General features: G+C 34.8%; 1 long non-coding RNA gene across 1 annotated transcript in view; it reads left to right on the plus strand.

The window, feature by feature from the left end:
* The first annotated feature begins 1,258 nt into the window (after nt 1-1,258).
* Nucleotides 1,259-15,456, plus strand: part of LOC141549365 (uncharacterized) — a 44,558-nt gene continuing 30,360 nt past the window's right edge. Inside the window, exon 1 of the long non-coding RNA XR_012484340.1 lies at nt 1,259-1,808. This is a non-coding gene — a long non-coding RNA (uncharacterized LOC141549365). The remainder of the gene's footprint in view (nt 1,809-15,456) is intronic.

A 15,456-nucleotide genomic window follows, 5' to 3' on the forward strand; every position in this document is an offset into this window, starting at 1 on the left:
TGGATTGTTTATCTGGATTTAGCAGATTAGGGAGTAGTGCTTTAGTGAACACAAGACATTGTCTGAAACAGACACCATATAATCACTTCTGGGAAGAATTTGAACAAACGTAATCAGGACTCTAACTCTCCCCCCCCCCACCCCAAGTCCCCCAATCCTATGATTTAGTTATGGGAACTAACTGGACACAAATTATAGCTTTCTCATTCTAGGTTCCAGAATATAGCAGTAATAGTCATTTTTAAATGTATTGCAACAGTATATATAAATTACGAAAAGCAAACAAGTCAGTTTTTTTAGAGAGGAAACCCCCCCCTTTTTTTATGTCAGTGTTCTCTGCATGAAAGCAATGTCTACATTGACAACACCCTCTCCCCACCCCCATTGATTTTAGCACTTTAGGCAAATTTGTGACAATTCTCTGCCTTCCTACTCCCACTTCCAAAAATTCAAAAGGTGTCAAGATATAAAGCATCAGTGCTACAAACACAGTGAGGCAGGGGAGAGGGGGGGTTGAGAACAATGAAAATTACTTTCTGTTTTCCCTGTACTAGTAACCAAAAACCTTCGCAAGCTGTGAAATCAGAAAAGGGGAGATTTTCAGCAATTAACTTGTTAGCAGATCTCTTTTTAAAGTACTAGAACAAGTAGAGCCATATATGGCTCTGGCTGCCATCAAGGCAATTAGGTCTTAAAACTCACAGCTCACGGAGCTACAAAAATGAAGGCAAGAAGGGGGGGTATTGAAATGATCAAAAATTGAAAACATTTCAAAGAGAAATTGTTAATGAGCTGTTTGAACTATATGGGCATTATAAGTGCAATTAGCTGGAAGCCAATAAAAATAATCAATCACAGAATAAGCCCAGCGCTCTTGGAGCAAAAGCTTTTTTACAAAGTGATGTCTGTGTAAGAAGCAAATGATAAAAAATAGCTTTTATCTCCAAGGGGGAAAAGATACTATTTTGTATATGTAGAAATGAAAATGATGTTCATTTGCTATTTGGGAATCACAGCCTGTAGATGATAACAGTACAGACCTATATGTAGGAATAGAGATTTGTGCTTTTAGTACTCTTGGCACCCCCTCCCCCTACTCTACCCCCTTTCTCCCAGGAATGTTGGAGGCAGCCCCAAGTTAATCAGAGGAAGGTAGGAGTTTGGGTTTCAAAATACAGATGTCACATTTCAGTGCAAATGACTCCTACATTAGTTTTATCAGTGTGTCCAGATGAATCTTTTATCTCCTTTAGAGAAAAGTGCTTCCCTGAGGAGATTGCTCCCAAACAGACCAGCAATAAAAGATTGTTAGGAGTTTTATCCTGCTTCTGTGCATCCTATTCAGGGACCCAGTGGTCCCTCGGGAATATAAGGAGTTGTGAAAAGTAACACAACTGGTCACCAGAATAATTCACTCCCTCTACCTTCTCTTTAGCACCTCCCACTTCTACTCTTTTTATAGCCCTCCTTTCTCTCTCCAAATCTCAGGTTACTTTGCTGAGAGTTCTCAGACCTATAGTTTCTGTCCTGGTCTCAGCCTCCAATCCTTAAGAGACACCCAGCCCCAGCAATTGGATTGGGCAGCCTGTCTTGACACACCACTGTGCTGAGTGCTTGAGGACGTGTTTCAACAGATGGTTGGGGTTAGAGTGTGTCATCACATTCGAGTGGGGATTAAGAGAAGGAAGACTGCCTTGCTGGAGCTGTGTGGTCTTCTCCAAGTGTGAGATGCAAGCAGTAGAACTCTAGCTTTTGGAAGAAGGCGAGGGATTCATTTCCAGCAGCTCCAAGAAAAGCAGTTTGTTCAGGTAAAGTAAAAGACATCGGATGCTTTTTTCCCCCAGCATAGTTTTGAATGGAATGCTAGCGCAGCACACTTGTCAAGCCAGTTGCTGCGGTCTTATCAATGCTGCTATTGTATGGCTGACAGATAACAGCGAGTGGAGCTTGAAGCGTGGCTGTCTTTAGAGCGCTAACACTCTTAATGCCATGCTTCGGAAGGTGTAGGGTGGAAAATGTGTTTTGGAGCAGTGCTTTAAGTACCCAGTGTTCCCTTTAGAGGACCCCAATGGGGCTAACCACTGCCGAGAAACGCGTAGGGATGGCCAGCCGAACGTTTGTCCTCTCTTTGCAGCAGATCACTTTTAAAGTTGTACTTGCAACATTGTGTATGAAAATTCTAGTAACACTCCACCACAGAACTCCTGGCAGGGATGGAGATGCTTTCTGGGATGATTTATGCAGTGGGGATTCTGTCTGACTCATCACGGAACAAACCATAATGTTTTTAAAGTAATTTGGAGGTGACTGTAAAGTGTGAGGACTCCTTTTGAGAGAGCGCGAGCTGGGCTTCAGACTGACTGGGGGGTAGATAGACTGGCATAAAAACTACATTTTTAGAATTCAAAGAGAACCGGGAAAGGAGGAAGTAGCAAAACACGATTGAACCGAGCCCTCCCTCGCAGCTGCAGAGGAGCAGATGGATGTAATTCATTTGCAGATCTGTTTGTGAAAGTTTTACAAGTCATTGAAAACTAAAGTAGCATCACTGTAATGGGTCATTAAAGTCACTACATTTATTGGTTTTAAACGGACTGTCTGAAGTGTTAATTAAATGGAAATAGATTTTCGGGCTTTGATTCTAAAGGACAGAGTCTTAATTATCATTTTCGCATTGCTGATACCTAGTCAGCCAGTGCTTGAGCTGTTTAGTTTGTCGTCTCTATTTATACTGCCCAAAATAAATAAACAAATAAATAAATATATATATGGAATTGAATACATGCAAAACCTCACAAATTTGGTATTTTCTATATTTTGTAATATGGTTTCCTCAAAAAGTTTTCTTTAAACAGGTGCTGAGAATTTTTTTTTAAATTCAAAGAACTTAAAAGAATGTGAGTTCTCAATTTGCTTTTACAACTCTTTAATTGGTTCCCAAACATACATTAATTCTTATTTATACCTGTGGTGTTCATGAATTATTGTTGGTCTGACTGGATTCTCTTATACTTGCAAGAGAAACCTAACACTGAATTCACCCCCTTGCAGGTGAGAGATTCTATAAATAATACTGTATATAATCCCATTCTGAAATGAGAGCTGTTTAGTAAGTTGAATAACAGGATTCATAGCTGGTGCTTTGGGATTTTGGCATTAGACTTTATAAAGGTACCTATTTCAAGATCCATCTCTATTTTGGCTATTAGATTGAGTTATTCTTTTCTTTAAAAAAAAAAAATTAAAAGTAGAAGAAAGTAATGTGGTGCTTGACTGACTTTTAGAGATAGTTCTCAGCTATTCTCTAATCTTTGATAAGAAAATATTCTTATAAATGTTCATGTATTTATTCCTAATAGAATATTAGACAGATCCTAATAATATTACATAACCAAAATGAGTCTAAAGTTCATAAGCTGAACTCTTTTGGAATTCTAGTTATTTCATTTTGGCTTTATCCTGGAGCCAGAGCTTTAAAATTAAAAAAAAAAAAAAAAAAAAAAAAAGTAATACAAATTCTCTCCTTAATTTTTAAAAATACGAGTTGCTTTAGTACTGAACAGGAATTGTGATTGTTATTACTATTATTATGAATATGGCATTATTTTAGAGCAGCAGTAATGTTGCAGGGGGAAAAAAGTGAAATTTCTGAAGGCCATTCAGTTCTTCCTTGTAGATAATGTCTGATCACATTCAAATCTAGATAAGGTGCAGTCAAAGGAATTTGAGCTGAAAAGCATACAGAGCAAAAGGCCTCTGCTTAGCCCTCTGCTTAACAGAAAAGTGCTTTTTTAAAGGCACTTTGTGACATGGTAGGACTAAAATAATGATAATAGGCTTAAGAAAGAGAGAGGAAATGTTGAGACATTAATTCACACCTTGAAAAGGCAAACTGTTATCAGTTTGTTTGGCTTTTTTTTTTTTCCCCATGGGATGGCCTTATCTAAACTAATTGAAAACGATGGACTCTTCAGTGTAAAAAGGGGGCCAGTTCCAAAGATATTGCCCATAGGGTAATCCAGCTTCTGGTCAAAGTATAAATCTACTCTTCCAGATGGTAAACATTCACAGACATATTTATGGTGACTTCCACATACTTCAATTTGACATTTGGTTTCTTCCTGACAGCACTTGTTCTGACAACACGTACGAAGTTCCCATCAGTATCTTAACAGCTGTAAAAGTGTTCATGCTAACAAGATGTCCCTTTTAGCCAAGGTAACAATTATTTGATGGGAAAATATCTGGGTCCATGCTATTGATCTAGGACCAAAGTGAAATATTCTGGAGGTAGAAATAACAATAACTAATTTGAAGAGGCAGAGGAAAATTATTGGAGGGATTCTTCTTTTGCAAATGAGGAAACTGAGGCTTGGAGATGTTAAGTGACTTCCCTATGGTCACATATCTATTGTCAGAGATGAAATTTGAGTCCAGGTACTTCTGAATCCCATAGAATCCACTAAAGTTTGCTGCCTGTTCAGCAATTTGAAAACCTAATGAAAGCTTTCCAAAAGTTATAATGCACTGTTTATGGTGAATTCAAATTTTGTTCGAAAAGTATAGTAAAACATTCTAGGCTATCTTTAAAATATTGATTATTTGTTGTGAAGTTTATTATGACTTTTGTATAGGGACTACTCATGGGAAAAGCTAGAAGGTTTTTTCCTCCTGGTTACCTCTGGAGAGACATCCAACTTTGGAATGTATTTGCTCATGACCACTTTCAGTAAAATAGTATAAACAATATCATACAAATTTTTCAAATGCAAGAAACAAGAGATTGAGTTGAATAGGGATTGAAGAAAAGGCACAGTTCCTTGATTTGATTATGTGTCAGTTTGTGGCTTGACAGGGGATTAGTCCTTTTGCAATTTGATATTGGAGGTAGGAAAGTTATTTTATTTTCATAAAGGAAACTACCATTTATTTATGAGAAGTATTGGAGGCATATTAACTAGTCTTTTAAAAAGCATTTAATAAACAAGTGTACAAAAAAGTTAGCAAGAGACTAAAACCTTGGTAAAATGAACTAGTAGTCTGGGCATGTGGACTAATCTGGAAAATTTGGGGGCAATTTAATTATTTTATTAATAAGGTCAATAAATTATGAAAAAGAATGATCATTTTGCTATCACTTTTAGACCAAAGACTTATCACGGATTTCTTGGAACTTTTGAGGGGAGACAATGTAAAAATCAAAGAGGGTAGTCCCTTTTGATAAGTAGACCTTACAGATAAAAGACACAAAGGAAAAAGTAGATGTCTCTCTTCCTTTCTTCTGATGCAGTTCTGTGGCTCTTGTCCATTCTTCTCCAGCTCAGATTACTTGAGGAAGTTTGTCTTCTTTTTTGAGCATCCAAGTTTTAGGTTAAGAAGAGTCAAAATCTTAAGAGATTCTCAGGAAAGGGCCTATGTCTAGGTGAAGAAGTCTCACCATATAGGACAGAGCTATTTCCAGACTTTGTTTCTCCCTCTTTTCCTCCAAAATGCATCATAACTGAGACATTTTTTTTTAAATTTGAGGGTTCAAGAGACATAATATGTGGAGAACTTAATCTCCTTGTTTAATAACCCAGCTAAATTAGTAGTAAAAGGAAGTTCATTTTGTCTTTCTTAGACCAAAGACAAGAAAGTTATTTTAATAATCCATAATGTAAAACGTCTGTGCCTAATATCTATGTTGTTGGCTTTACTCAAAGGAAGTCCCATTGAAGAATTTTCATGATTCTTACTAAATGTTACATAAATTTACCTATTCAGGCATGAGACAAATTATTATAGTCTTCAGGTGCAGAGTTAGTAGGAGCATTTACTAGTCTTGATATAGAATGAATTCTATGTCCATATTCTAAAACAAATTCACTTTTAAAGACATTAATTAGAGGAAAAGATGTCTTAAAAACAAAGTATATAGGAATTTGATCCTATTGGGTCTTAGAATCAATTATTTAGATTTTAAAAGGATCTCAGAGGTCATCCAGTCTCACACCCTCAATTTATAGACTTGAAAAACTGAAGCCAAGAGAAATTATGTGACTAGACAAGTATGATCATTTATAAGGAGGTATTTTGGAGGAAAAATTCTGTTTATATTATAATTAGAAGATTATCAGACAAATCTCCATTATTATCTTCTTTCTAACTTCCCATATCCCAACAATTGACAAGCCTGTTGATCCTTTCTTTTCAGTCTTTCCCTTTTATCTATTCCTTTTTTCCCCTATTGCCACCCTTTCCCCTCCCTTCTAGATTGAGTCTTCATCCTTTAATTCATAGATCTTGATAGCCTACTAAATCTCTCAACCTTCACTTTCTTCCTTCCAAAGAATTCTAAAAACAGATGCCAAAATGAACTTTTAAAAAATTCCATTTTTATTATATAATTCCTTTGCTCAGAAACTCTCAGTGGTTCTCTATTACCTATAAAGTGAGGTCCAAACTTCTTAGCCTGACCCTTCAGACCGTCCACAATCTAGCAACACATTTCTCCTTTGAAACCCTATCTCTAACTCTGGAGTCCTTTGCTCCAGTGAGACTAGTTTACTCGATGCCCTGCCTCCAAGTGTTGTTGATGCAGTCCCCTCCCCCACATTCCCTCTGTATCTTCTCTTTCCTTTTTTTTTTTTCTTCTTTTGTAAACACTAACACCTAGGTCCAATCTCACTTTCACCATGAAACCTTCCCTAACTTTTCTGTGTCCTCAATTATGCTCGGATTTCTTAGCATTTACTATTTGCACATAGTCATAAACTTCTCTCCTCATTTGCTTTGTGTGTATGTGTGTTTGTGTGTAGGACTCTTGTCCCTTCGACTAGATTATAAACTCCTTGAAGACAGAAATCAGTCTAGCATAATCCTATACTTATATAAAGTACTTACTAACCACTTGTTGAGTGAGTTATTACATTTAAGAATTTCCCTTCTTCAATTACCTAATGTAAGGCTATTTCACTAGAGCTCATTATCTTCTCTATCAATGGATAGGAATGGGGGAGGGAGGAAAGGCAAAACTCATCCATTTTACTATTTTGACATCTTTGGTAATAGGTTTATTGAGAAGAATTTTAAATTATTACCTAAAATGAGGTTTGGGGATGCTCTCTTTAAAACTCATCTATCCTTGTCATCCCCTCTTCCCACAGACAATTAGAAATGACATGTCCCTCTCCCCTCAGGAGTCAGATTTCAAAGCATCTGCAGCCATTGTAAAACACCAAAATGAACGAAAGCATTAACCCAATTAATATCAATCATAGATTCCATCATTTCTGTGCACCTTTCATTCCTCCTTTTCCCAACCTGTCTCAGCCTCTAAAAAAGTCAACTTATTTTAACATTTGGGGATTTGGAGCAACTGAGTTAATAGACTAATAGATAGTATGGTGACAGTTGAATAAACTTCACTGAGAGAAAGAGAGCGCCCTGCCTTGCTCCAAAGGTTAATGGAGAGCAGGAGCTCAGCTCCAGTGCTGGGATGAAACAAAAGATCAGATCAGTGGACTCTCAGTGGGAGATTTTATTCACAGGAGTGTCATGTGACCCTCTTCCTTCCTCTCTGAACACTTTTTAAACAGAAATAATAACTTTGGAAAACATTGTGAAGAGTCAGGTCAGGCTTCCAGAAGTAATTGATAAGACAAGATACCATTAAGACAAAATAAAGATCCCAAGTTATTTGACCATCCTTCCAATTCAAACTATATATTGCTGTGTTTTAAAATTTTTAATCAGCTTGAACTCTTGCCTAGTCTCTATCATTGTACCTACCTTCAAAAATCTAATCTTTACTCTGTGACAAAAAAATTCCCAGAACAGTTAAGTAGAGAATTGTATTTTTTTTTAAAAGCACCAAATGCTATAGAGCCAATGTCCCAAGAATGCCCTGGTCTCCTCCATTCTTGTTCTAAAGTTGTTAGTAAAGGTAAAAAATTTAAAAAAAAATGTAATTTAGCCTAACCCACCCCAGTCATTCTCCTACATCTGTTTAGTGCAAAACCAAAAGATAGGAGTTTGGTTAAATGGAACGAGTTGAAAGCTGGAGAAAAGGCTATTTTGATGGAGAATTTGCCCATAACATAGCCTCATGGTGGGACATTTATTGATATTAACTCTCCTACAGCTCCTAGGATCAAGATCATAGATCTAGAGCTAGAAACTTATATAGTCTGTTTACAGATAAGGAATTGTGCTTGGAATGGTTAAATGACTTGCCCAGAGTCACAGAAATGAAACACACACTAAGAGCTGAGAATCAAATCCAAGTTCTCTGACTACATATCCAGGTCCCTTTCCATTGCTCTGTGTTTACATTCCTTCTATGAAACACAAATTTTAATTAAGTGAAGGATATCATCTTATATCATAAGTTTCTCATTTATTTCTAAGGGCAGAATCAATTACTTGAAAATATTTGTGAAGTTCCCAATTTAGCTCTTGCTCTGCTTATTTTCTAGTAGTCATTACTTCTCTCCTTACTCCTCCCCTACCTGCACACACACTTTTGAATTTTATTTGCTTATTATTAATTGATTAATCATTCAACAAGTGTTTGAAACACTTTAGAAATCTTTGCTCTGTGAAGAATATTATATTAGGCACAAGGTGAGACACAAAGTTTAGATAAGACTTGTTCCTGACTCTTGTGGAATTTACAGTTTGATCGGGAGAAAATGGCAAATTCACAAACAATTATGTTGCAAAATAATATAGGAGAGCAAGAAAAAAACATATCTTGTATGTGAGCTAGCTACACTATTTAATCAATGAGGAACTCTGAAGATGAATGGGGGGGGGGGGGAAGATGTCATTAAGGAATTGTATGACAGGAAGAGAAGATGAGGCTGATCACCTGAGGACCAGAGATGTTAGCAATGTCAGAAGTAAAGGAAAGCCTCCAACATGTTAAGTAGACCTCCAGAGACAAACTTACAAGAAGAAATGGGAGTCACACAACCTGGACAAAAATGAATGAGTTGTGATATTCATTTTTGAGGCAACTTCCACATTACAGCTGCATTTAAATAAGTATGCTAGGTGGTTCAGTGAAGCAAGTGCTGAGCCTAGACTCAGGAAAACTTGAGTTCAAGTTAGGTATGAGAAGTCACTAGTAGTTTACTGAAGAAAAAATAGCAAACCACTCTAATATCTTTGCCAAGAAAACTCCATGGATAATATTATATCGGAGCACTATGGTCCATGGGGTCTTAAAGAATTAAATATAATTAAATAATAATAATAATAACAACATGAGAAAGTAGACTGAATATGCTATGTTGAATAGACTGAATGCTATGTTGAGTCAGAGGAAGATGGGGAAGGTCATTAGATATTAGGGGATCAAGGAAGATCTCAGAGCCAATGATGTTAAAGTAAAACTTTAAAATGTTATGTAGAATATCAACAGGTTAAGGAGAGATGGAAACACTCTATGCTTTTAGAATGAGCAAAGGCATGGAGGTGAACAGTACTGAGAGTGTTGGAGAGAAACCGACTAGTCTTCTTTGAATGAAGGGAAAATTATGTTAAAGGGACTAATGTGATATAAGGCTGAAAAGGTTCAAAATGGTTGTCATGAAACTTTTGATGGAAAGACAAAATGTAATCAATCAGTAAATAATAACAAGTGGCTTGTAACAAATAAGCATGAGAGGAACATGGCATAGAAGAAATATAGCTGGCTTCAGAGTCAAACTTGGGTTCAAGTGCCTATTCTGAAACCTACTGGCTCAGCACCCTAGACAGCTCTAGAAGTCTGTAAATTGCAAAATGAATTCAGTTCTACATTGCTAGAGAATTTCTCTATACTCATTTCTTTAAACTCTATTCTTTATACTCATATATGCTATACTCATAGCCCACATCTCCTTATCTTCAAAAATGAAACAAAAACAAAACGTCTAAGCACAGGTATATCCCAATCTAATGTTAATTAGCTTCAGAGAAGGGTGGGGAGAATCATTCAGCAAAACACTAAGGCATTTTACTGGAAGTAATGGTATAAATGGACAATTAGAAGCTAAATTTAGATCTTGAAGAAATCTTAGGGCTCATCTCTTTTTATAGACAAGGAACCTGTGTTCCAAAGAAGTGAAATGATTGAAGTGAAGTGCATTGCCCAAAGTCATGTAAGTACTAAGTGGAATAGGTAAGTTTCAAACTCAGATATTAAACTGAATGTTATTTCCACAGTGCCACACTGACTGAGAAATTGTAGCAGGATTTTATGACTTTAATTTAGAGTTTAACTGGGGAAACCTTAGACTAGGCATAATTCTCTAGGTGTATATATCGCTTTCATATAAATGTAAACAGCATTAGTTAGGACCTCCTGTCATATGATCTTGGGTAGTTTTGTCTTTGCCTCTTGTCACTATCATGAATTGTGATCCTGGACTACATTACTCAAGTCTTTAATTTTTTTTCTTGTGTAATATGGAGTTTAGACTACTTTCTCTTTCCCTGTCATAAAATGTAATGCCAGTGATGATTAAAATGTGATTTGAGCTCCTAAAGAAATACTGCAACTCGTCTCTTTCAAGAGTTATCAAAACATTTCTATATGCTTCCAGTAGAATATAAGCAAGGACTGTTATTAATTATCTACAGAACCTAGGGTTAGCACAGGGCACTATGCACATAAATACATAAATGTAATTATTTTTAAAAATTATTATTTCATTTCTTAATGAGAAAGCGATATGAAAATATTCCTGTTGCCTACCTAATAGTTAATATTTCAGGGTTTTTTTTCATTGTACAATCACAGCTTTTGATTCTACCAAACTATAAAATTAAGATTCATCAACTTCAATATGTCATCACTTGAATAGAGGCCAAATTTGTGATTTTTGCTATAGCTTATGGGTCATATCTGTTGTACTTTCAAATAAGGTTAAAAGGATACTGTAGGATAATAGTTATAATAGAGCTCTAGGAAGTATGAATTAATTACATGGAAAATTCTGATTGATCATTTGACTTAGTATCATGCATCTATTTTAATATTGTCAGATTTTTAAAAATAATCTTCAATTTTATTTCATTACTAAGGCCACTGTTCCACTGTTCTGTAATATATCCTGTTAATAGAACCAATGTCTATTTAAAGTTCCCCCTTCACCTGCCAATAATCAATCTTCTTTGGAACAGAAGGTCATATTAAACTACTATGTATCATGCTTCATCATGAAGCTCTCAAAACCTGAGCATTTAACTTTTAGTTGTGAGAGGTATCTCCAGAGAAGAGAAGAACCCAGATTCCCTATTTCTATCTTCTCTAGACCTTACTTCAAGAAAGAGAAAGGAAGATAGTCTGGTCCATTCTATAAGTAACAGATTAATAGAGTCCTATAATGGATATACAGTATAAATAAATAGAATCCCATACAGAATGTTTCTTTTCAGTCATAGCCATCTTTTTTCTCATTTGCTATAGATTTTCTTAGATCTTCTTGGTCTCATCTAAGTAGGTTTTTAATCCCATTTTAAGGAGCTGTTTAAATGTTCTAATATCACCAAGAAATAAAATTTTGAAATTAGACAATCAAGTTCATGTAATCCAATAAGCATTAATTTAGTATCTATTACATGACTCTGAGAATACAACAAAATGAAAAATAGGACCTACCTTTAAGGACCTAGCAATCAACTGGAAAAATATAATGTAAATAGTTGTATTATCTGTGAAAATGAGAAGAGATAGAAGAAAAATACCTAATAACTAAGGGAATAAGTAAAGGAACTGTCAAATGAGCTTAGTGTTGAATGCATTTAGGCATTCTAAGTGTTTCAAGTGAGAGGGGAAAGTTTCTGAGGGAACATTGGGGTCAGTCTATAAAAAGCATGACTAGATAGATCAAATACTAAATTGAATGAGTTTAGCCCAAATGTTGAATGAGTGATTGAATGAATGAATGAAAAAAACAAAACAAAAACATTTATTAAGTCTTTACTATAAGTGAATGAAAGATAGGCTGAAAGCAGACCACAAACTATTTAACTGGTTAGAGAGCTGTTTATATTTTTTTCTAGAAATAAACAATAAACTATGTGGTAGTTAACATATATAGTTAATATGGGAGTGTAAACACTAGCCTGCCTTCAAGAAAGCCAATGAAAAGAATAGACAGACAACCTTGAATCATATTCTCCATGCTCATTTAATTTCAGTGTTTTCTCTTTTGTTCATCTCTGCCACATAATTTTCAAACCATGTTGATTTTGGTGAGAGGTCATTTTTTTGTCCCACCAAAGAATAAACAAGACAATTTGTTGAATGTGATTTATATTTTTCAAAGGCAATTTTTACCTACATGATCATTTTTGATGCCCACAATCATATGATGAGGCAGTTGGATTGGATAGCTTTTAGTAGTGCGTGGACTCTAGGTAAGCCATGATCATTGACCAGATATTTTGTTTAAAAAACAAAAACAAAGAAATAAAGAAAAAAAATGTTGCTTAGAAAATGCTCCAATTTTTTGAAAAATATTCCACTTAATTTACAAAATACATTCAATTGAGATTATTTTAGAGGTGAATCTTCCTGTTAGGAATTAATAAATAGAAAATATGTGAAAATATGTTAAGAGGGGACAAGTTTGGTAGGTTTTGAACATTTCTAGAGAAACTAAAATTTATTTAAAAATTTAAATGAAGTCTTTGGTTCTTTATCCATCTGGATTTTTTAAAAAGCATTTCCCCTAATTCCTATCTAAGGAATATTAGTCTACATTCTATTTCCTCTGCAATGTAGTCAAGGATTAATGTTGATTGTGTGTAAACCATTTTTTCATTTGGAATCCAAGGGACTGAGATTGAATCTGCATTTCCTGAGATAAGTGTTTTATGTTAAAGCAAAGAACCAATAAGAAAATATATCAATATCATAGCAAAGTAAGAAAAAAAGTAAGCTGAATTTAACCCAACAATCTTCTTTCATTGCCAAGTATAAAACCAGTTCCTTTTATCTAGTGTCTATGAAGTTCAACAATCTTATCTTAGTATAAATTTGAATGTGTAGTTGGCACATACTTGCTTCCTCTTCTGAGAGTCTAAATTCAGATTTCTCAGGATTCTGCCCACTACTGATTTAGTCAACTGATCCTAGGTCAATGGTGCAAGAACCTTCTTGGAATTAAGAAGTATGGTTCCCCCAAGAGATGGTAGAAGGGGATAGAAATTGGAGGAGAAAAACAATGGAATGGTAACATGGTTATATCCAATTTCTCAAATTCATTACTAAACTGAATTATAAGAAAAGATTCATCACATCCTGAATGAAAGGAGATATTGTAAAAGAAAGTAGACTTTTATTTCTCCTGTCATGATGTCCTTTTGCTTCAGTCATTAGTCTTTATGTTCCAACAGTATGTGTTTTATTGTAAATAAGTGTCTATTTAGTCTGGTCAAACATAGAGTTTTGTACTCTATTGTAGAGTTATAATTTATACATAGAAAGCATTTAATAAATGTGTATTATATTTTAATTAATTAATATGTCAGAGGTTGTTACCAACATGCTATAAAGAGAACTACATGATGTCTCAACTAAAATATAGATTCTTGACATGAAGAATCATTCCTAATATTTTTACTAATCCTGATATTTCTAGTGTGCTTATAGTTGTTGGCATTGTTTAATAAAATAAAACACATCATCTTGTAAGTAAAATGCAAACTCCTTGAGAACAAGGACTATTTTTCTTTCGACTTTATATCAGCAGTTCCTAGTACAGTGCAGGTACAGAGTTGGTATTTCATAAATATTTGTTTTGATAACTGAATATCTAGTTCTGTCATTACCAGGAAGAAACCTTGTGAATGTGTTATTTATAGCACATTCATATTTATACATATATGTGTGTGTGTGTGTATATAAACACACACACACACACACACACAGAAAAAAATATATATGGAGATATATATATATATATATATATATATATATATATATATATATATATATATATATATATATATATGTCAGGATAGAGATCCTTCCTGAAAAAAAACGAGAAAACATTACTGTATCTTAGATGATGCTAGAGAGACATCCCCTTTTATGGTAAAATTATTTTAAAACATATATATTCACACATATATACATATATGTATATACATAAATATATATAATACTGTGTGTATATGTGTGTGAGTATGAATGTATTCAATACAACATCTGTTTTTCTTTTTCTCGTAGCATTCTTGGAGAGATAGGCTTAATTTTTTTTCCTGATTATAAGTTCTTGCCTTTCCCTGTGAGCATTTATGCCTTTATTAAAAGTGGTTGTGTTGGTTGTTGCATATGTGATATTGTTAATTAATGTTTTCCACTCAAATGCTTTATATAGAATTTAGGTCTTTTGAATACAACATTGCAAAGAAAAACTGGTTTTACTACAAAAACAGTTTTCCAGGGCTTGGAACTTTAAGTCTATCTGGAAACTATCCGATCTGGAAGAATGTTCTAGTATAGACCCTTCCTGGATCTGGGCTCACATTCCTAGGCTAGGTCAGAACTTGACTGCCCCTGGGGGTAGGAATAACAAAGGGCTGGACCAGCAGTCCTCTGTCGCACTAAATTTGGTTCTATATTAATGTACTATACACAGCTAAAAAGCTTCCTCTCTTCTCTTCTTCCTCTCCCAATACATCTTGAGGGGCCATAAAAAAACACCAGGAAGACCAGCTAGTCTTGTTTCTAGGCAGCCTGACATTTGAATGTGTGTGTGTGTGTGTGTGTGTGTGTGTGTGTGTGTGTGTGTGTGTGTATGTTATTATGGTAAAGAGGAGCTGCATTTCGTAGTCTTCGTTGTCTAAATGAATTACTTGACAGTTTTCTCACTGAACATTCTAATGAAGTTTTCTCACTGACTATTCTAACATTTCCTTCCACCAACAGTACTTTCTATTCAAAAAGTAGGGGTGAAGACTGACAAAAAGTACTGTTGCTATCAGATACCAGATATTCTCTGAATTGATTTAAAATGATTGGCTCCTCCCCATAGAGTCAAGTATACATGGTGAACATTAAATCCAACTTGGGAAAAGAAGCAATGCAGTCACTATATATAACACTTTTTCTGCTCTTAAATTACACATCATTGGCTCCTTTACTCAAGAGCAATCCTACTCAGTTCACCAAATTTACCATGATCATTAGTAAAAGTTTTTTTTTTTTTTTTTGGTCAACTAGTATCTGTTAAAAGCCTACAGTCTTTGCCCTTGAGGAAGTTTCACTTTATGTTTTACTAGATATTTAAATTTATAAACCATCCTCAACATGGATTCAGAGAAATATACAAAATTCTGCAGATATAAAATAAATACATTAATTAAATCTTATAAATACATCATCTTGGAAGTAGCTTCCTTACTTGCTTCAGGTAAGGAACAATTTACACTGTCTAGATAAGGGGAAAACACAGATTTCATTGTTTACCATCTTCG

This window comes from Sminthopsis crassicaudata, chromosome 1 (genome assembly GCF_048593235.1).
Source record: "Sminthopsis crassicaudata isolate SCR6 chromosome 1, ASM4859323v1, whole genome shotgun sequence".
Taxonomy (NCBI): domain Eukaryota; kingdom Metazoa; phylum Chordata; class Mammalia; order Dasyuromorphia; family Dasyuridae; genus Sminthopsis; species Sminthopsis crassicaudata.